Genomic DNA, 22025 nt, shown 5'->3' on the forward strand with positions numbered 1-22025 from the left:
CATTTGCATCATTACTATTTTGGTGTAGTATCTAGAGTTGTTGTGTGGTTTCTTAAAATGATTTTCGTCACTTGGGGGAAAGGGAGATTTCTACCTTGGGTGGCCAGGTAGAAGGTGTTATCATTTCCCAACTATCATGTGCTCTAGCCATACAGGTCCCCTTTCAGCTCTGGGAACATCCCAAGCTCTTTCCTGCCTCAGGGCCTTCTTGTATGTTCTTCAGCTGGCAGTGCTCTTTCACCCCATTCTCTACGTAGCCAACTCCAACTAATCCTTTGCTGTCAGCATAATTGTCACTTTCTTAGTGAGGCCTTCCTTGGCTAGAGGGTTTACTATATGTCAGACACTATACTAAGTGCTTTACATACAATATTTTATTTAATCTGAATTAGGTCCTCATTAAATTCTCTCATAATGGCTGAAACTTTTCCTTTAAAGCACTTATTATAGTTTGCAGTTAAATATACATTTCTCTGCCTCCCTCAGGAGACTATAAGCTTTCTCTGTGTCTCTTTGGCTCACCCCCGCATCCCTAGTGTCTAGTACAGTAACTGACTGATCACGGGCACTCAGAAAATAGTTGTTGAATGAACAAATGCATGGGAAACATTTGGAAAGAGGGCTGGGGCTTTTTATTTGTCTCTCTGAACCCTCTCTCTTTAGGTTACCTCATCAATTCTCAATTTAAACACCATCCATATGCTGATGCTCCCAACTTTTTATCTCCAGTTCAAAGTTCTCTTTACTTAATCATCTGGATAATTGTGTGAAAGAACCATTATTATCCCTATTTTACAGATAAAACCCCTGGAGAAAATTACATGGTCCAGTGCCATCATCAAATGTAGGGTTTCATGGATGCTATAATGCATTCCTAAGAAGGTTCTACTATATCATTCTCATTACAGAGTGCTGGATCAGTCTTATTCAACATTAGTTTCATTGAACTCAGAGTTAAAGACTGCCGTAAGATTTGTTATGTAAAGACACCTGGATTGGTTGATCCAAGCTGTTAGATAAAGATTCTGGTAATGAGTGAGGTCTGTTGTACTGGATAAGAAGCATTCTTTACAGAATTCTGATTTAACAAAATTGGTATGCCATGAGTAATAAAAAGCACCATTTATAAGTACTTACAAATGCCCAATACAAATTTTAAGGCACCAACATGTACCTAAAACAAATCCACTTCTGTAGTTGTGGCATTACTATAGGCCATACTTCCTTTACTTTTGTATAAAACCATTTAGGATTAGACACTAACCCAAATGCCTTAAGAGTCTTGGAAAGGAAAGCTACAGTGGATTAACAGTAACACTGTCCCTGCATGAGTTACTAAATCCCTGAGCAGGTGAGGTCTGAGTTAAGTCTTGAGGGGCAGATAGGAGTTGGCCCAGAAATGAGGTAGGAGAGGACAGGACATTGCAGGTGCAGGGTGTCCAGGCGTCATTCTCCATGCCAGAGGACAGCATGGGGGTCACTCAAATTCAGGGAACTACCAACAGTTTCTGAGGTTTGAGCATGGTTAGGACAAGGGTGTAGGGAGAGACGAGGCTGGAGAAGCAGGTGGGGCCTTCAAGATCCTGAAGGATCATTACCACCCATACTGATATGCTGGGGGTTTACTCTGGGCAGCGGGAGCCAAGGAGGACTGTTATGTCCTCTGAGGGACATTATCTGATCGATATTTCAGAAAGATCATGATGGAGACTATTAAAATTGTATTGGAATCAGGAATACACTTGAGACTCGTGGGGGTGGGTTGGAGTGAAGGGATTTGGTAATGGATGAGACCTGGGGCATGGAGAGAGGAGGAGTCAGGGTGTCACTCGGTTTCTGAGCTTGGATGGGGGATGGTGGAAGGTACTCTTCAAAGTGGGAAAAGAAGTGTTTGGGGGCAGAGGGAAGAAAGGTGAGCTCTGTTTTAGAGATACCTGTGGAGATGTCCAGTGTGCAAATAGAAAAGTCAGGAATTTGAGAGAGAGACCTGAAAATGTCTTTTGATTTAATGACACAGAACACATTAGCGACCTTAGCAAATGCTGCTTATGTGAAGTGAGGCTGGAGGCCAGACTGGAGGTTGCAGAGGGATGAGTGGCATGTGGACAAATTCATACAAACAGGAATAGAATGACTGTTCTTTAGACACCTTACCCTGAGGAGGGGAGAGGGCAGCAGCCAGGGGTGAAGAAAGGATTGTTTTTTGAAATAAGGATTTTTCTTCCTTTTTTTTTTTTTTTTTCTTTAAATACAGAGAAAATATCAGTTGTACATGCTGAGAAAATTTAACAACACAGAAGTTATAAAAATAAAAGTAAAAACTTGTCAGCCTGCTTTTTGACCAGACTCTTCAGTTGTGGGCCTGGCATCTACCATTAAGCACTCTCCACTTCTGGCCCATTTCTGTTTAAACCTGTTCAAGCCTCTTTCACCCAAAACAACAATCAATAATTATAGTAGAAACCCTCACTCCTATACTACTAACCCATTGCTATCCCTTCTCTTTCTACCACGGCCAAAGTTCTCAAGAAAATAAAACAAACACATTTTTCAGCTCTTTATGTTCAGGCCCCAGGTACCGTTTGAATTGTCATCCACAACTACTAAATTTAGTAGATATTTGTCAAGCCTTGTCTTATTTAATCTCTTCACAGCATTTAATAGTATTGATTACTTTCCTTTAAACTTCCTTTTCTCTTGGTTTCCTCAACATCAACTCATCCAAGTTTAATTCCTATGTCTCTGGAAATTTGCTTCTTTGTGGAATCATTTACTTTCTTACTAAATTTTGTGACATCTGTCCTCTGCCCTCTTTTCTTTTCATGTGGCATGATCTGGCAACCTTAATTATTCTTTAACTACATTGTGGAACAAAATTTGCGTTCAAATCAGACTGTCCCTTCCTGACTGAATGTTTGGTTTTTTCAAACAATGACCAATTCTCCAATTTTCCGATACCAACTGGGTGTTCTATAATTTAATTCAATTATGACTCCAACTATCTGGAGTCAGTACAGACCCTGGATTAAGGGCCCAATCTCACAAGACTGCTCCCACTTCAGATGCCAGCTGCAAATGGGGTGCCCAGGTTACCGCCACTTCTGCCTGGCTGACTATAAATTCAGGGATTCTCATGTCCCTCTCCCTGTACCCCCCACCCCAATTCAATAATTCACAGAACTCAAGAAAGCATATAGTTTCCGTAACAATTTTATTATAAAGGATATATAACTCAGGGACAGCCAAATGCAAGTTCTAGGGTAGAGGTGAGAGGGTGGAGGGGCATTGGTGCAGAGCTTCCATGCCCTCTAGCATACTACCCTCCCAGCACATCAAGTTCACCAACTTGGACTCTCCCCCAAATCTTGTCAGAGTTTTTATTGAGGTTTCATTATGTAGGCACAATTGATTAACTCATCGGTCACTGGTGATTGAATTCAATCCCCAATACCTCTCCCCTCCCCAGAGATCAGGGGGTGGACTGAAAGTTCCAAGCCTCTAATCACATGGTTGGTTCCCCAATCCTGAAGATAATCTAGGGCTCTGCCCTGAGTAACTTCATTAGTATAAATTCAGGTATGGTTGAAAAGGGCTTGTTATGAATAACAAAAAGACTCTATCACTCAGGAAATTCCCTTTATGTCTGGGGTATTAGACTCTCTTAGTTCTTTTTCCATCTCTGGCTGTTCCTTCTGTCTCCTTTGAAAGTTCATCCTCTTTCATTAAACCTTTAAATGTTGGCAGTCTTTAAGATGTGCTTGATTCATTCATTCATTCATTGAGTTTATTCAATAAAGTGTTTATTGAACATCTACTGTATATCAAGTTCTCTTCTTAGTGCTAGGGATAGAGCAGTCAACAAAATATACAAATATTTTAAAAAAGTCATTTATGGGGGCTTCCCTGGTGGCGCAGTGGTTAAGAATCTGCCTGCTAATGCAGGGGACGTGGGTTCGAGCCCTGGTCCGGGAGGATCCCACATGCCGCGGAGCAACTAAGCCCCTGCACCACAACTACTGAGCCTGCGCTGTAGAGCCTGTGAGCCACAACTGTTGAAGCCCACATGCCTAGAGCCCGTGCTCCACAACAAGAGAAGCCACCGCAATGAGAAGCCCGTGCACCGCAATGAAGAGTAGCCCCTGCTCGCCGCAACTAGAGAAAGCCTGCACACAGCAACAAAGACCAACTCAGCCAAAAATAAATAAGTAAATAAATTTATTGAAAAAAAATCATTTATGGATGTTATGATGCATTCCTTAGAAGGTCCTGCTGTATGGTTCTCATTGTAGAATCTGGCCTGGTCTTTCTCAACATTGCTTTTGTTGAGTTCAGAGTTAGAAGGTGATCAGAACTAATGAAAAAGATAAAGCAGGAAAAGCTGATAAGGAGTACTAGAATGGGGATTGGGTTACAATTAAATAGGACAGTCAGGGTAAGGCCTCCCTGAAAAGATGACATTTTTAACAAAGACTTGATGAAAATGGGGGAGCTAGCCATTTTCGTATTTGGGAAGATGACAAAATGCAAAGGCCCAAGGTGGGCGTATGCCTGGTTTTTCAAGGCATATCAAAGAGGCTACTGTGTCTACATCGAAGTGAGTGAAGTGTATGGAAAGAACTAGTGAAGGCCAAATTATGTAGAGCTTTGTTGGTCATTGTAAGGATTTTGGCTCTTACTCTGAATGAGATGGGGCACCACTGGAGGGTTTTGAGTAGAGCAGGGACATGATCTGACTTACACAAGCTAACTTAACAGTTACTTTGGCTGTTAGGTAGAGAAGGGACTGAATGGGTGACTTTCTTCCCTCTACCCCCAAGCCAATTTCTTTCCTATCCTACTTTGGAAAGCAGTTACTACCATCCAAGCCCAGAAACCTGGATGGCATCTGACTCCTCCTTCTCTCCCATGCCTTATATCCAATCAGTTACCACTAATCAGGGAGATCAGTTAGGAAGTTATTGCAGTAGTCTAGATGAGGGAGGACGTTGGCTTGGACCGGGGGGGAGTGATAGAGGTAGTTATTCCAGATGTAATTGAAGGTAAAGGCAACAGGATCTGCTGATGAATTACAAGTGGAATGTGAGAGAAAGAAACAAGTCAGGATGATACCAAGGATTTTGGCCTAAGCAACTGGAAGTATGGAATTGTCCGCAGTTGAGACGGGGCAGACAGTAAGGAACAGGTTTAGGGAAGAAAATCAGGAATTCAGTTTTGGATGTATTATGTATGAGATAGACAGAAAGACCCATGCAATAGAATACAGTGCAGATATGTGGACATACGTGGACACCTGATTTACAATGAAGGTGTCATTGCAATTTGGCAGAGAAAATATGGTCTTTTTAACAAATGATGCTGGATCCATTGGATGGCTGATGAAAAAAAAATGAGCCTTGACCCTATTATATCGCATGCACAAAAATCAATTCCAGATGGATTGTATATATAAACATGAAAGGTACAACAGTAAAACTTCTGGAAGATCTTCATGACTGTAGAGGCAATATTTCTTAACAAAATACAAAAATAGCTAACCATAAAGGAAATATATTGATAAATTGAACTTCATTATAGTTAAGAATTCTTATTAATTGAAAGATACCAGTAATCATGAGAAGGCAAGCCTCAGAATGGGAGAAGATATTTGCAAAAACACATATCTGATGAAGGACTTTTAAGTATAAAGAACTCCTACACACCAATAAGGAAAAGTCTAACAACACACATACATATACATAAGACTTGACCAGGCACATCAAAAAGAGGATATCCAAATGATTAGTAAGCAAATAAAAGGGTACTCAGCTTTCTTAGTCATTAGGGAAATGCAAACTAATAAGTACACACCTATCAGAATAGCTGCTAAAAAACTCCTGACAATACCAAATTTTGATAAGGAAGTGGAGAAACTGGAATCCTCATGCTCAGCTAGTAAGAGTTTAAATTGACAAAACCACTTTGGAAAACTGTTTAGCTGTATTTACTAAGGCTGAACATATACACTCCCTATGACCCAGCAGTTCTACTCCTATGGTATATACCTAACAGAAGTGACTGAAAGAGGCAAGGAAAACAATGTCCATAGTAGCTTCTTTTATAATAGCACTGAAGTGGGAGCAACCCAAATATCCACCAGCAGTAGACCGGAAAAGTTGTGGTAAACGCATACAGTGTCTTTACTGCAATGATGAAGAATAGACCCAACAGCTTGGTCAATCTCATAATATTGAGAGAAAAAAGCTAGGCACACAAGGGTATATTTAGTTTCATTTATACAACCTTTGAAAACAGGCAAAACTAAAATGATAGAACTCAACACGGTTTTACCTCTGGGGAGGTAACACCATTGTTGATAAGGAGGGGCACAAGGGAATCCACAGGATGCTGGTAATGTTCCACTTCTTGAAATGAGCAGTGGTTACATGGGTATATCCATTTGTATAAACCCATTGAGCTGCACGTAAGATTTATATCATATTCTTAATGTCTTGTAGCTCATTTTGAAATAATAGGTTACAGTTTTGGTCTGTTTTGTGGGTATGTCTTTCTGGATGCTCTATTGTCTGTAGGGATATTATTCTGTTCCTTACTCTTTTTTTTTTTTTTAACATTGTGAGAATTCAACCTAAATCCTTTTTTGTTGTTGATTTTTATGTATTCTTACTGAACTTTTAGAGTGAGGCAGGAAAGCTTTTTATAACTTCACAAAGATCCCTCTGTGTTTTGGTATAATGTTAAAAATATGAAGCCTGCTTTCTGAGATTTGTGGGATCTGTTCTTACTGGACTTTGATCAGGACCTTGCCCGTCTCTTGTCCTTGTCCTGCTCAATTTTGATTCTACTCCCTGCATTTTCTCTCCAGCAGGGGGCCCTGTTCTGGAAGGAAGCCCTGGGAGTTGAGTTCTGAGAGTTCATAGGGGCCAAACTGCCCCAGCCTCCTCAGTCCTTACTGGGTACCCTTTGTACTCTCCCAGTTTCACCTGTGCCTTCTGTACCTGTTGCTATTTTGGAGTTCTGTTCTCAGGTCCATCATACACTGCCTCATTTCTTCCTTCTTCTCACACATGCTGATACAGTGCAGGTTTTGTGACTGTTGATTTGTCCCTGCTTGCTTTCATTTGGAGGTTCATGGGGATACTTTATCATTAAAGCTTTACTGTGAATGTCCGTAGGGTTTAGTTTTGCTTTCTAGTTGCTTATCTGTTTTTATGTGAGGATTCAGGGATTGAAAAGCTGTGCTGCTGCCACTGCTGCCACTGTCTTCCCAGAATCTCCTGTATGTATACTTTAAAAAGACTTCATTTTTTAGAGAAGTTTTAGGTTTATAGAACAATTGAACAGAAAGTACAGAGAGTTCCTATATACTCCCTCTCCTCCAGTTTCTCCTACTATTAACATCTTGCATTAGTGGTACATTTGTTATAATTGAAGAACCAATAGTGTTACGTTAACTGAAGTCCATAATTTACATTTGTGTTCATCCTTTACGTTGTATAGTTCTATGGTTTTTGACAACTGTGTAATGTGATGTATATTATATTTCTATGAGAGTTAATTAAAAAGCAGAATCACCCTCCGCTTAGAAGCAGCTTACCTGTTTCTGGTACTGAGACCTTAAGACATGGATTTATACAGAGGTTCTCATAGAGGGGATTCTATTCAATATATAATGAAGCAAATAACATTCTCAAAGACAGCAAAAAGTCTCTCAGGGGCTCTACCATGTAATGTCTCTCAATATAAGCAATGGCACTGAAGTCCAGTGAAAGAAATTCAAGGCAAATGGAAGAGACCCAGCAGGGGAGGCAAAACAGTATAGTATATGTATACAGCTTTCTGATAATCTGGCCTAACTCAGAGGGTAATGTACAAGTATACCTCATTTTATTGCCCTTCACAGATATTGTATTATTTTTTTTTTACAAATTGAAGGTTTGTGGCAACCATCTGTTGAGCAAGTCTATCGGCGCCATTTTTCTAACAGCATTTGTTCGCTTTGTTTCTCTGTGTCACATTTTGGTAATTCTTGAAATATTTCAGACTTTTTCATTATTATATTTGTTATGGTGCTCTATGATCATTGATCTTTGATGTTACTATTGCAAAACAATTATGACTTGCTAAAGGCTTAGATGATGGTTAGCATTTTTTAGCAATAAAGTATTTTAAAATAAAGGTATGTACTTTCTAAGACATAATGTTATCACACATTTAATAGACTACAGTATAGTGTAAAAATAACTTTTATATGCACCAAAAAATTCATGTGACTTGCTTTATTGTGATATTTGCTTTATTGCAGTGGTCTGGAGCCAAACCCACAGTATCTCTAAGGTATGCCTGTTCTGAGACTTATATATACTTTAGGTAATCCTACATAAAAATTTTGATAGATACTGAGAAGCAACAGCAACATTATAGAGCTGTTTGCTTATTAAATATTCCTTCTCCAGTGCATGCCATTTTTTAGGGGGCTTGAGAAACTATAAATCTGGATTTTTAGGCTGATATTCTATATGGGGAGAGGTGGGCTTTAAGCATGGTTAATAGTCCACTGACAGCTGTGATATCTTACTAGTTGTGGAGACATGCATTGGGAATAACACCAGATTCCTTATAGCATTTTTATTACCCTCTTTTTGTGTCTCTGTGTGGAACTGCTTACAGCTATATATTCCATGAAGTTTGTGGTTTTAATCCTTCCACTTAGATTATAGTAACTCTGCCTTCCATTTCTTTCTTAAAATTTTTTTCCCCTTTCATTTCTTTTAAAATTACCTTATAGTATCACTGAGCACACACAAAAAGAACATCACAGAATTTGCTGACAATTTTGATCAATATGTTCTCACCAAAATGAACATTAACCTTAATAGCCAAAAAAGTTTCCTGTTGATGCTGGAACAAACAAACAAACTTAGTGGCTTAAAATGACAAAAATTTATTATCTTATAGTTCTGGGGGTCAGAACTTTGAAATGGGTCTCATGGGGCTAAAATCGAGATGTAAGCAGGGCTGGAGGATTTGCGGGAGAGTCTGTTTCCTTGCCTTTTCCAGCCTCTAGAGGGTGCCCTCATTCCTTGGTTTGGGCCCCCAGCCAGCAATTGTATATCACTCCAACCTCTCTTTCTGTTATCACAACTCCTTTAACTCTTCTGCCTGCCTCTTTCACACCTTAAGGACTGTGTGATTACACTGAGCCCAACCAGACAATCTAGGATCTCAAGATCCCTAACTCAATCACATCTGGCAAAGTCCATTTTGCTGTGTGGGGTAGCATATTCCAAGGTTCTGGGGATCAGATGTAGACATCTATCAGGACCCACTATTCTGCCTGCCACAAATACATTTAGATAATTATCTATTTCTTCCATTTACTTTTTAAAAATTGAAGCATAGTTGATTTACAATATTATATTAGTGTCAGGTATAAACATAGTGATCAATATCTTTATAGATTATACCACATTTAATTTTTCCATCCTGAATCTTCTGAATTTCTGGTCAGTAAAATTTTTGGTAATTAGAAACATCCTCTGAGTAATTAGGAAAATTTTATACATCATTATTTCCTAATATACTTTAAGGCTATTTTTCCTCAATAAGCTAATAGGTATGTTTATCTCAATACCTAATAATAGTTTGTACCTTTAACTGATGACCACTGTCTTATTAGGGGCTTAGAAGAACTTAAAAATTTATTCTGCTGGGCCTCACACAGAGATAGATTTCTCCATTATTTAACCTTTTTGGTTTCCAAATTGGGTATAAAAGAGCCAACAGATATATAAAATGAGACCTTGGCAACTCTTTCCTCTTCTTTAAAAAGAGTGGTAAGATGCTCCTCTTGTATTTCTACAATTCTTATATCCATGGCAGGACTAAATATGGTAGAGGATGATGAAGTATGTTTAGCGATTCAAACTAGCTCAGAAATTACCACCAAGAATACCCATCTCACTAGTTCTCCTTGAAACCTGGACTGCAGTGCTTGTCACCATCAAATCTTCTGGAAGAGCAGAGGGGATAGACTTTTGAATTGTTACTTTTGGGTGCTCTGCCAGTGTGGCTGTGCAGCAGACACATGAGGAGTGGCTAGAGCAGTGCCTATGTCCTCCCCCAGTGGGATTAAGGTCAGAGGAAGCAGGTTCCAAGGCTCAGAAATCTATTGTGTGAAAAGTCTGTAGGTGGAGGCTCTGCCAACTTTCTAGGGCTGCAAGACGATAGCACTATGAGCCCTGGAAAATGCATCACACGGAGGACAGCGCTTTCTCACAGGGGAGCTGACAGCTGCAGGTAGCAAGGGCTCTACCTCTAGAACTTCTCACTTCAGAGCACAAACCACAGAAACTACAACCATCTTTCGCATGGAGGAATAGGCGAAAAAACAAAAAAATAAAAAAGAGAGAGGAGAGAGGGAGGAAGAATAAAGAACATAAGACTATTATTTACATTTCCTTGGTTTCTGGTATGACAAGGGATATAGAGCTCTTAATATAATATTTCAATATTTTTCTCTTTGGAATGAGGTAATAAAAGCTACCACTTACTGAGGAGCTACCAGGTACTAGATATTGAATGAGGCACTTTATACCCATAATATCTCACTTTATCTCATAGCAACTGATAAGGTCTGTCTTGATATCTCCATTTTAAAGGTGAAGAAATAGCTTCAGGAGATTAATGAACTTTCCCAGGATCACACAGTTAGTAAGTTATAGAGCAGGAATTCAAACTCAGGTCTTTCTGACAATATAAATCATGGTGAAATATCTCATTTCATAAATATGGGGAATTCCAAGGCATAATCTCAGTATCATTCCCAGAAACATACACTTGTTGAAGCCTGTAGGTGCTGTCTCTCATTGCTGGACCCAGGTTTCTATGTAAAGATTAAGTACCATCTGGTAAATCACATTAAAAAAGAAAAGAGAGAGAGAGCAGTTAGACTTGAGGACCTGCAGGGGGCATCACAGGACCACTGAGCCTTAGGACTCAGCACAATTCAGAAAGAAGCCAAAGGGCACTGTGACTAGGGGTGTGGCTCTGTGTGTGGGGATGAGAGGCAGGAATAAAGTGAAATGAAGCTGACAGATGGAATGAGATGTCTCACTTTGCTCCCTGCTGTTTTCCTACCACATTTCTGTTCCTCTTTTTTTACATTTTTTGTTTTGTTTTCATGCTCTTTCAACTTTCTTCCTAATCCTGTCTACCATTAATTGCATTTTACTCTCCTCCCTATTTTTTTCCCCTTCCCTTTAGGTTATTTCTCTCTCTCTCTCTTTTTTTTTTGGCCGCAGCCGCGGCTTGCAGGATCTTAGTTCCCTGACCAGGGATTGAACCCGTCCCTGGCAGTGAAAGCACCGAGTTCTAACCACTGGACCTCCAAGGAATTCCTTTTCTCTTATTTTTAAGAACCTCAAATTTGTCTTAGAATGTACTCATTTAAAATTGTCTCTACACATGTAAATTATAGGTAACACTGGACTTCCCTGGTGGTGCAGTGGTTAAGAATCCACCTGCCAAACCCACACACATATGGTCCCCTTACCTTTGATAAAGGAGGCAAGAATATAGAGTGGGGAAAAGACAGCCTCTTCAATAAGTGGTACTGGGAAAACTGGACAGCTACATGTAAAAGAATGAAATTAGAACACTCCCTAACACCATACACAAAAATAAACTCAAAATGGATTAAAGACCTAAATGTTAAGGCCAGACACTATAAAACTCTTAGAGGAAAACATAGGCAGAACACTCTATGACATAAATCACAGCAAGATCCTTTCTGACCCATCTCCTAGAGAAATGGAAATAAAAACAAAAATAAACAAATGGGACCTAATGAAACTTAAAAGCTTTTGCACAGCAAAGGAAACCATAAACAAGACGAAAAGACAACCCTCAGAATGGGAGAAAATATTTGCAAATGAAGCAACTGACAAAGGATTAATCTCCAAAATTTACAAGCAGCTCATGCAGCTCAGTATCAAAAAAACAAACAACCCAATCCAAAAATGGGCAGAAGACCTAAACAGACGTTTCTCCAAAGAAGATATACAGATTGCCAACAAACACATGAAAGAATGCTCAGCATCACTAATCATTAGAGAAATGCAAATCAAAACTACAATGAGGTATCACCTCACACCAGTCAGAATGGCCATCATCAAAAAATCTAGAAACAATAAATGCTGGAGAGGGTGTGGAGAAAAGGGAACCCTCTTGCACTGTTGGTGGGAATGTAAATTGATATAGCCACTATGGAGAACAGTATGGAGTTTCCTTAAAAAACTAAAACTAGAACTACCATACGACCCAGCAATCCCACTACTGGGCATATACCCTGAGAAAACCATAATTCAAAAAGAGACATGTACCACAATGTTCATTGCAGCTCTATTTACAGTAGCCAGGACATGGAAGCAACCTAAGTGTCCATCGACAGATGAATGGATAAAGAAGATGTGGCACATATATACAATGGAATATTACTCAGCCATAAAAAGAAACGAACTTGAGTTATTTGTGGTGAAGTGAATGGACCTAGAGTCTGTCACACAGAGTGCAGTAAGTCAGAAAGAGAAAAACAAATACCGTATGCTAACACATATATATGGAATCTTAAAAAAAAAAAAAGGTTCTGAAGAACCTAGGGGCAGGACAGGAATAAAGACGCAGATGTAGAGAATGGCCTTGAGGACATGGGGAGGGGGAAGGGTAAACTGGGACGAAGTGAGAGAGTGGTGTAGACTTATATATACTACCAAATGTAAAATAGATAGCTAGTGGGAAGCCGCCGCATAGCACAGGGAGATCAGCTCCGTGCTTTGTGACCACCTAGAGGGGTGGGATAGGGAGGGTGGGAGGGAGACACATGAGGGAGGAGATATGGGGATTTATGTGTATGTATAGCTAATTCACTTTGTTATAAAGCAGAAACTAACACACCACTGTAAAGCAATTATACTCCAATAAAGATGTTAAAAAAAAAAAAAGAATCCACCTGCCAATGCAGGGGACACAGGTTCAATCCTTGGTCCAGGAAGATCCCACATGCTGCGGAGCAACTAAGCCCGTGTGCCACAACTACTGATCCTGTGCTCTATAGCCTGAGAGCCATAACTACTGAGCCCATGCACCACAACTACTGAAGCCCGTGTGCCTGGAGCCCATGCTCTGCAACAAGAGAAGCCACCACAGAGAGAAGCCCGCGCACTGCAATGAAGAGTAGGCTCCGTTTACCACAACTAGAGAAAGCCTGCGTGCCGCAATGAAGACCCAACCAAAAAAAAAAAAAAGGTAACACAACAGCAGCACCGATATTATAAATAATTACTACCAAGAGAGGAGAATGCTAAGTGCTAGTAGGTGCTCATTGGGTTTTTTGGGGGGAGGTGGGGGAGGCACTGAATTAAAATTGAATTGGGTAATTCACTGGCAGTCCAGTGGTTAGGACTCCATGCTTTCACTGCTGGGGGCCAGGGTTTAATCCCTGATCAGGGAACTAAGATCCCACAAGCCACGCAGCGCCGCCAAAAAAAAAAAAGAATTGAAAGTAATAGCAATACCTATACCTTAATTTGGAAAAAAGGGAAAGTTTAACAAAGGTGCTTTGAATTGAGATACATTGAGATTGTGCTTTCTTTTACTGTTTTAGAGAAAATTTTTCAGTGATGTAACCACATAACTGCTTCCTGCAATCTAAAAAAACTTATGGACTCAGGCAACCTAACAAACACATCCATGAAAGGTAGTAAGCATTAAATTCTATTTAGACTCAAGGACTTACAGACAGTTAAAGATGAATGAGACCTCAGAGAGCATCTAGCCACCCCCTTTCTCTCCTGCAGTGACTGTGAATCTCCTTGAGACCAAGGACAAGGTCCCATTCTTGACTCCATAAAGCCTAGCCCAAACCCTCATCAGTAGCAGGTGTTCTGTAAATACTTGAATGAGAACACTTGAGGCCCAAAGAGATGACTGATTCATATAACTCCATACAGCAAGTCTGTTGTGGAGCCGGACTCAGACGGGCGTCTCCTGACCCTTGCTCACTGGTCTAGCTTGTCCATCTTGAATCACTGCAGCACCACCTTTGCACTCATCTGTCCACCTGAATTTAAAACCAGCTGTGGGCCGTGTGTGTGTGTGTGTGTGTGTCTGTATTCTGAATTCCGCTTTTTTCATTTAATAATATTTTATATTTTCAGGTGTATTGGTTCTCTATTGCTGCTGTAACAAATTACCACAAGTTTAGCAGTTTAAACAACACAAGTGTACTGTTATCTTACAGATCTGTAGATTAGAAGTCCAACACGGGTCCCACTGGGCTAAAATCAAGGTGTCGGCAGGACTGTGATCCTTTCTAGAGGCTCTGTGGGAAAATGTGTTTCTTTGCCCTTTCCAGCTTCTAGAGTCTACTCACATTCCTTGGCTCATGGCCCTTTCTTCCATCTTCAAAGCCAGCAATGTTGCATTTCTCTGTACCTTTCTTTAATCACATCTTCCTTGACTGTCACTCTTCTGCCTCCCTCTTCCACTTTTAAGGACTCTTGTGACTACATTGGGCATACCTGGATAATTCCTAGCTTAAGGTGAGTAACCTTAATTCCATCTGCAACCTTAATTCCCTTTTGTCATGTTATCTAACATATTTTTATGTTCTGGGGATTAGGACATGGACATCTTGGTGGAGGGCATTATTCTGTCTGCTACATCAATTACCAACATAGCTGACCTACTTAACATCTATTGACTAAAGAATTTGTTGTTTGCATAATCTGTCGGTTAATGAATTCTCTTTTAATCATGGGTTCTGAGTATGGTCCTTCCATCACTTATGTGCATCCCCTTTCATAACAAATACTTTGTAATGATCCCTTTACTCTGCTGAAACAAAATTCATAGATAATATAACATCTATATGCATAACTTAAAAAAAAACTAACATCCAAATAGTCATGTAAAAGAGAAATAAAAGAGAAGTAATTTATAACAAAACACTATCAGTTCCAATATGTAATTGCTCAGGCATAGCTCCCTTAGAAGACATAATGATGCAATAAGAATCTTGCAAGTACACATAGAATCACTGTGATTGCAATAGCTGTAGATACTGGCTGATACAGGTATGCTGATGACTCAAATTGTTGTTGGTCATCTAATTTCACAAAATGTGAACACTTAGGAAGGTTCTGAATAACATGAAGTTTAGCTTCACTTGATTTACATGATAGTTGCATTCCTGGAAAATTCAGTAATATTTAAGCTGTGTAAAAAATGCTTTGCATTTATATGTGAAATGGAATTAGGCTCCAGGTTCAGATAATCAAAGTTTTTTTACCTACATGAAGACTGGGAGGATATATAAAGTTGTGTAGGATGTGGGGCCATTGACCATTGCACTGACCCATGAATTGCAGAACATCTAGTATCTAACGCCAGCCCTAACCCTACCCAATGAGTGCTGGCAGTGCTTGCTAATCATTGTGACAACCAAGCCAAAACATAACAAAACAAAACATCACACTTGTAAATTTCCCAGGCTAGAGGTGACATCATCCTTGATGAGAAACACTGGTTGATGGGGTCAGCATTTTTGAGTTACCAGTGATTTTCATTGGGAGAGATGATAATAATAAAGTTGACATTTGTTGAGTGCTAATTATGTGCCATCCACTGTTCTAAATAAATATTTAATCTATTTAAACTCATTTAATCCTCACAACAACCCTACTAGGTAGGGTCTATTATTATTCCCAATTTACAGATAGGGAACTTGAAACTTACTAAGTTTAGGCAACTCATTCAAGAAAACCTAGCAAGGGAATTCCCTGGTGGTCCAGTGGTTAGGACTCTGTGCTTTCACTGCTGAGGGCCTGAGTTCAATCCCTGGTTGGGGAACTAAGATCCCACAAGCCACGCTATGTGGCCGGGAAGGAAAGAAAAAAAAAAGAGAGAAAGAAAAAAAGAAAAGAAAACCTAGCTAGTAAGTAAAGAAATCGGAACTCAAACCTGGGCAGTCTGATGCCAGAGCCTGTGTGAGTAACCATTGCACCCCACCGTAAAGACGTCAGAAGCTGGGCATTCTTGAATCACTTCTCCCCAAATAATAGTGATTCCATTATAATTTATCAGCGTGTCCTAAACTAATCTGACTAAGCCTGCTGCTGGAGAAATTGATCAAGATATTTGACTCCCTTTCTAGCTGTCCTGCCCCACTGGAAGGAATGATGATAGCAAAGCTACTGCAGATCTCTGAGCAATGGTAGTGAGGACTGGAGAAGATGAGTCAGGAGCCATTCATTGGAAAGATCATGTGTGTGTGTGTGTGTGTGTGTGTGTACTGTATTTTCACTACAGATGTAGTAACTTGGTTACAGTTGCTTGGTAACTATTCACCGTTATACATAATTTTAAAAAATTGAAACTGTTTCTGGTAAAAGTCTACACGGCTTTTTCCACCGCTTTTACAATCTCTAGTTCTCACTGCTGTCATGGGAAAACAAAAAGCTAGTAGCTCCATGCTTTACCTTTCCCCTTAACTCCTCTTTTGGGTTTGGCAGCCACTCCTAACACTCTTTATGCCAGATTTTGCAAGTTCAGACATTTGAATGCATGGCATGGAATTGCTTCACAGTAGCTTTTTAGATTGCTAATTTTAGATATTTGCTGGCAAAACTGTAACACTGCAAAACTGTAACACTCCTTCACTGAAGATGAAGAATTAAATACATTTTGTATTTGGGGTGGTCAACATCCTACCACACTGAATTTGAATGTAGTAGTACCCCTAGTCTGAGAGGTGGGCGCAGTGGAATCCCAGGACTTTAGGCCCGAGGTGCCAGTAGAGCCCCACTCCTCAGCTAGAGTGCGTGGCTGCCCCGTGACAAATCCCCAAGGTGTACTTGCTCTGGGACCTTGGGTAGGTTACTCAAACTCTTCAAGACTCACTTTTCTCATCTGTGGGTGGAAATAATACTAGTCTCTAACTCAGTGTTGTTGTGGGGGGTGAAATGAGATGATGGGTGTACAACAGTCAGGCCCGTGGGTACCTAAGCAAGTAGTAACGTGGGACAGTAACGTGGGACAGTAACTTAATATCATGAGTGCTCCAAGGTCACCAGACCTTTAAAGGTGAGATGCAAATGTTCAGGGGGTGTCATTAGTGGTCAGAGGTTATGAATTACATATTTGGTCACCCATGCAGTCCCTGAAAAACATTTTATTAATTTTTCAACTTTAAAAATCAGGAGATTTCATATAACAACCTGAATTTCTGGCTTCTCTTGAAAATGTGGGAATGTCTGAAAATCCCCTGCCATCTTTCCTACCTGGCAGCAATAAACCTGAACTGAGATGGGGTTGTACCCCCAGGCACTCTCTCTTCATTTGTCATCTGCCAGCTCCAAAGCATTTGAGTTAGCTGCTACCTGTTATGCAGACAGTCTTAACCAGTGCGTGTACCTAGAAACAGTAATAGCCATTGTGTGTCCAGCCCTTCCCACATAGAGGAGCTGGGAAGCAAGAGCCCAGTAAAGCAAAGTTACTGAAGGTCACATCATCTAAGAACTCCTGTAACTGAACTGGAGCATCAGTAATCTTACTAGTATTAGCAGCTTTAGGCCCATTCTTTTTTTTTTTTTTTTTCCCACGGGTTTTTAAAAGTAATTTATTTTTTTATTTTTATTTTTATTTATTTATTTTTTTTAAACATCTTTATTGAAGTATAATTGCCTTACAATAGTGTGTTAGCTTCTGCTTTATAACAAAGTGAATCAGTTATACATATACAATATGTTCCCATTTCTCTTCCCTCTTGCATCTCCCTCCCTCCCACCCTCCCCATCCCACCCCTCTAGGTGGTCACAAAGCACCGAGCTGATCTCCCTGTGCTATGCGATCTCCCTGTGCTATGCGGCTGCTTCCCACTAGCTATCTATTTTACATTTGGTAGTGTATATATGTCCATGACAATCTCTTACCCTGTCACATCTCCCCCCACCCCCTCCCCATATCCTCAAGTCCATTCTCTAGTAAGTCTGTGTCTTTTCTTTATTCCCGTCTTGCCACTAGGTTCTTCATGGCCTTTTTTTTTTTTTTTTTTTTTCCTTAGATTCCGTATATGTGTTAGCATACTGTATTTGTTTTTCTCTTTCTGACTTACTTCACTCTGTATGACAGACTCTAACTCCATCCACCTCATTACAAATACCTCCATTTCATTTCTTTTTATGGCTGAGTAATATTCCATTGTATATATGTGCCACATCTTCTTTATCCATTCATCTGTCGATGGACATTTAGGTTGCTTCCAGGTCCTGGCTATTGTAAATAGAGCTGCAATGAACATTGTGGTACATGACACTTTTTGACCTATGGTATTCTCAGGGTATATGCCCAGTAGTGGGATTGCTGGGTCGTATGGTAGTTCTATTTTTAGTTTTTTAAGGAACCTCCATACTGTTCTCCATAGTGGCTGTATCAATTTACATTCCCACCAACAGTGCAAGAGTGTTCCCTTTCCTCCACATCCTCTCCAGCATTTATTCATTAATCATTAGAGAAATGCAAATCAAAACTACAATGAGATATCATCTCACACCGGTCAGAATGGCCATCATCAAAAATCTAGAAACAATAAATGCTGGATAGGCCCATTCTTGAGAAACATTTCAAGCTAGTGGACAAGAATCTATTTACATGCCTGTCACATTGGGGTATTTAGCTGGAAATTCAAAAGGAAGTTCTCGAATCAGGAGAATGGCTCTGGTCAAATAGCATTTATATGGCCTGTCTTTTTCCCTTTTCTAATACATCTAGACAAAGCCTAGTTTTGAAATACTCCAGGATGCCTCATTGATCTTGATGGGGGAGGGGAGAGTGGGAAAATAGGAAATTCTCAAAATACTCTTAAAACATGATTGATAGACGTCCTTGATGTAACTTAAACACTTCTGCCATAGAGTGTGAAATGAGAGAAATGGCAGTAAGCAAGGGGCAATTTGGGGCACTTTGGCACTTTATTCTCCTCATGAGTACCTGCCACAAGGCCCTGCAAGTAAATAAGTAAATATGCAACCAGGTCAAATAATCCTTTTTGCTATCGCAAAAGAAGCTGCAAGGTAAGTACCCATGGCCCCCCACTGCCCCCCTGACTGATACCTCTAGATCCCTTCTTTTTAGGAATTCTGAGGAAATGTGGCTGATGGCAGCTTGCACCCCTCTTGCTGAAGGGTATTGTGAGTTAAAACAATGGGGATTGGGTCCCCTTCCTCAGAGCTGGCCATCCTTGCATTAGCGGATTCATAGCAAAGAAGGAGGTGGCCTTATGGTTTGTTTTTCTGAAATCCATCTGACCCTACCCGACTCCCCTTCAGACTTGATCCAGGTGCTTGGTTGGGACTGTGATCTGAGTTACAGGATTTTAAAAAGTGACTGTGCTTGACTTTGCCCTGTTAGGGCTCCAGTATTCTGGGGAGGCCCCTTTGGCTGTAAATACTTCAGAAAAACTGAACCTGAGGAACATAGAGACAAATTAGATAAATCTGAAAAACCCCTTTTTATACAGTGGCCTCCCAGTTAGCAAGCAAACTGACCTCCCCCACAAAGCATATTTCAGAGGTCAGACTGAGCTCAGGTAGAAATAAGTAAGCTCAACTGAACGGCAAGTTCTTAAATCTAAGATTGAAATGTGTGGCAGGATATCCAGGAAGCACCTGGCATGAATTAGTTTCTTTGATCCTCACAATCACCTTAAGAGGTAGGAACTGTTACTATCCCCCTATTTTGAGTAATGAAACTGAGGGACAGAGCATAAGGTAACTTGCCCAGTCCCAGAGCTAGTAGATGGCAGAGGTAGGGGATGAGCCCAAGCAGCCCTACTGTAGGGTCCGCACTGTGACGGTGAGATGAATTTCTGGCAATCACAGGTTGCTGACCTCTCCGGGGCAGGCCTCACAGTGACAGGCTGGTGCACTTGTTTATTGTGGCATAGCCATTTTGCATCATGACACAGCATAATGCCATAAGCCCACAGGGACTTCATTTTACCTTTAATGACCTGAATTAGGTCTAAGAAAACTGCTAGCCAACAGTGACAGAATACTTAAATCACTTCAATGCCTTAAAAAGTGATTACATTTAATTCTCTTTGCTTTTGAATTTAGGTTCAACCAAATCTCCACTCTTAGCTGCACATTAAATGAATGTGGTCACTGCCTCCCTTTTCATCTTCTCAAATCATGGCTCTGGACCCAGAGTTAATAGCCCTTTCTTCAGTTCAAGCAATTCAAACAGCAGATGGGGGCATCCTGGCAAATAAGGACATTTCTTCAGGGCATAACGCTGTCCTTGGTGTCCCTGATGGCCCTCTGTTGGTAGGATAGGTTCTGTGGGTTGTGTTTCCAGTAATGGCGGTGGACTTGTGCTGATCTGTCCCCAGCAGAACACCCCTGTGATGAGGGCTGGGATTTGTGAGATGCCTGGCCAAAGTGGGCCAAATCTGTGGTTGTGGAAGAGTGAAGCTGCCTGGTGTAAGGAGGAATTTAGGTTGATTGGCACCAAACACAGAACTTTCTCCATGCATCTGTGTGTGGAGCATGTCCATCCTACTAGTCAGGTCTCTGCTGTACCACTTCTTCCGTTTTTTGCTTATTTATCAGTTAACCTTCAAATTAGAAATCCATCCTGTTTTAGTCTTTAAAGGCTTGATATAATTTGACTTTAGTTGGGAAAACAAATAAACCAACAAAGAACACAATCAGACAACTTGTGAGGCTCCTCCTCTCCTATAAGCTGTGGTGATCAGATATAGCTGTTATGAGTGTGGGTCCTTGGATCAGGCTGCCTGAGTTTGGATCCTGGCTCTGTAACTTACCAGTTGTATAACCTTAAGCTCTGAGTGTCTCAGTTTCTTCATCTGTAAAACAGGAATAATAATAAGTGAGAGGATTAGGGTGCCTCATAAGACCTCAGTAATTATTATCTCTATTTCCCATCTTCCTCAGGTCGTTCAGTGTTGTCTGTGACAAAGTTAAGTTATTTATTTTGGTAACAAAAAGTTAATTGTATTGTTTTGGGTCTCCCTCTTTTTGCCTCTTGCACTGCTGTATGACAACTCTCTCATACCAAATGGCCTCTTCCTGTGATTAATATTTCAAATCTATAACTAGTCAAATAAACAGATACAAAAAATAAATAAAGCGGTAGTACTTAGTCTAACCACACCCAAGTGAGGGCAGATGCTTGGCTGTTGCCATGGTGATGCACAGTATTTTGTAAAACACTTGGCCTGGGGGACAGGTGATGAGTCATACTCATGGCTGGGTGGGGAGAGGGCAACTGCTTTCAATTAAAACCGCCAGCCAGACCAATAGCTGAGTTGGGAGACTCCCGTGTTTCCTGCAGTAAATCAGAGACATCTCAGGTCTGGGGGTTTGGTTGTACACATGGTTCATTCGTCGTGTGAACATTTTCTCCTCTTTTCTTCCTCTGGGTAGAGGGAACTATAGATACCCTTTTGCTCTTCCACGTATATCAAGAAACTGCAAACTTAGTTCTGATAAAAATAAGGTCTGTTTTCCTGTGCAGTCCTGACACAACTAAACCTAGAAAAGGCTTTTTTTGTGAGCTGCTTCTTCGCTCATTCCCTGTCTCTTCACACATACTCATTGTCCATAAGTAAGGCATGCTGAAATGTGTTATTCAGCATTTTCTTTTTAGTAGGAGTTAAGCACACGGGAGGACATTTTTCAGACAGAAGTGTTTGAACAACTACAGGCATTGTAATTTCAGGATGGAAAATCTGTACCAGATATGACTCCTCTGGAATTTACTATCTGGCTGAAGTCAGTAAATCAGCATCAAGCAAGCTGAGAAGCAGAGTGACATGCTATCCCCTGATTAGGATGTGCCATGGGTCTCAAGTGGTTAGTCTTGATTAATATTGCTCAATTGCCATTGATCATCCATAGCATATTGGGCAGGAGCAGAATTTACATATGCCCTCTAGGTCTTACTGA

At 40.5% G+C, this 22025-nt stretch overlaps 1 long non-coding RNA gene across 5 annotated transcripts in view; it reads left to right on the plus strand.

The window, feature by feature from the left end:
- The window catches only part of LOC132370921 (uncharacterized), a 74211-nt gene that overhangs the window by 11338 nt on the left and 40848 nt on the right, over nt 1-22025 (plus strand). For 2 of the 5 annotated variants that reach the window (XR_009504710.1, XR_009504715.1), the window contains exons 3-4: nt 8303-8334; nt 14551-14597. The exons of 1 other annotated variant lie outside the window; for it this stretch is intronic. This is a non-coding gene — a long non-coding RNA (uncharacterized LOC132370921). The remainder of the gene's footprint in view (nt 1-8302; nt 8335-14550; nt 14598-22025) is intronic. 2 more of the 5 variants (XR_009504713.1, XR_009504714.1) reach the window with 2 other exon arrangements.

The sequence above is a fragment of the Balaenoptera ricei genome, chromosome 1 (genome assembly GCF_028023285.1).
Source record: "Balaenoptera ricei isolate mBalRic1 chromosome 1, mBalRic1.hap2, whole genome shotgun sequence".
NCBI lineage: Eukaryota > Metazoa > Chordata > Mammalia > Artiodactyla > Balaenopteridae > Balaenoptera > Balaenoptera ricei.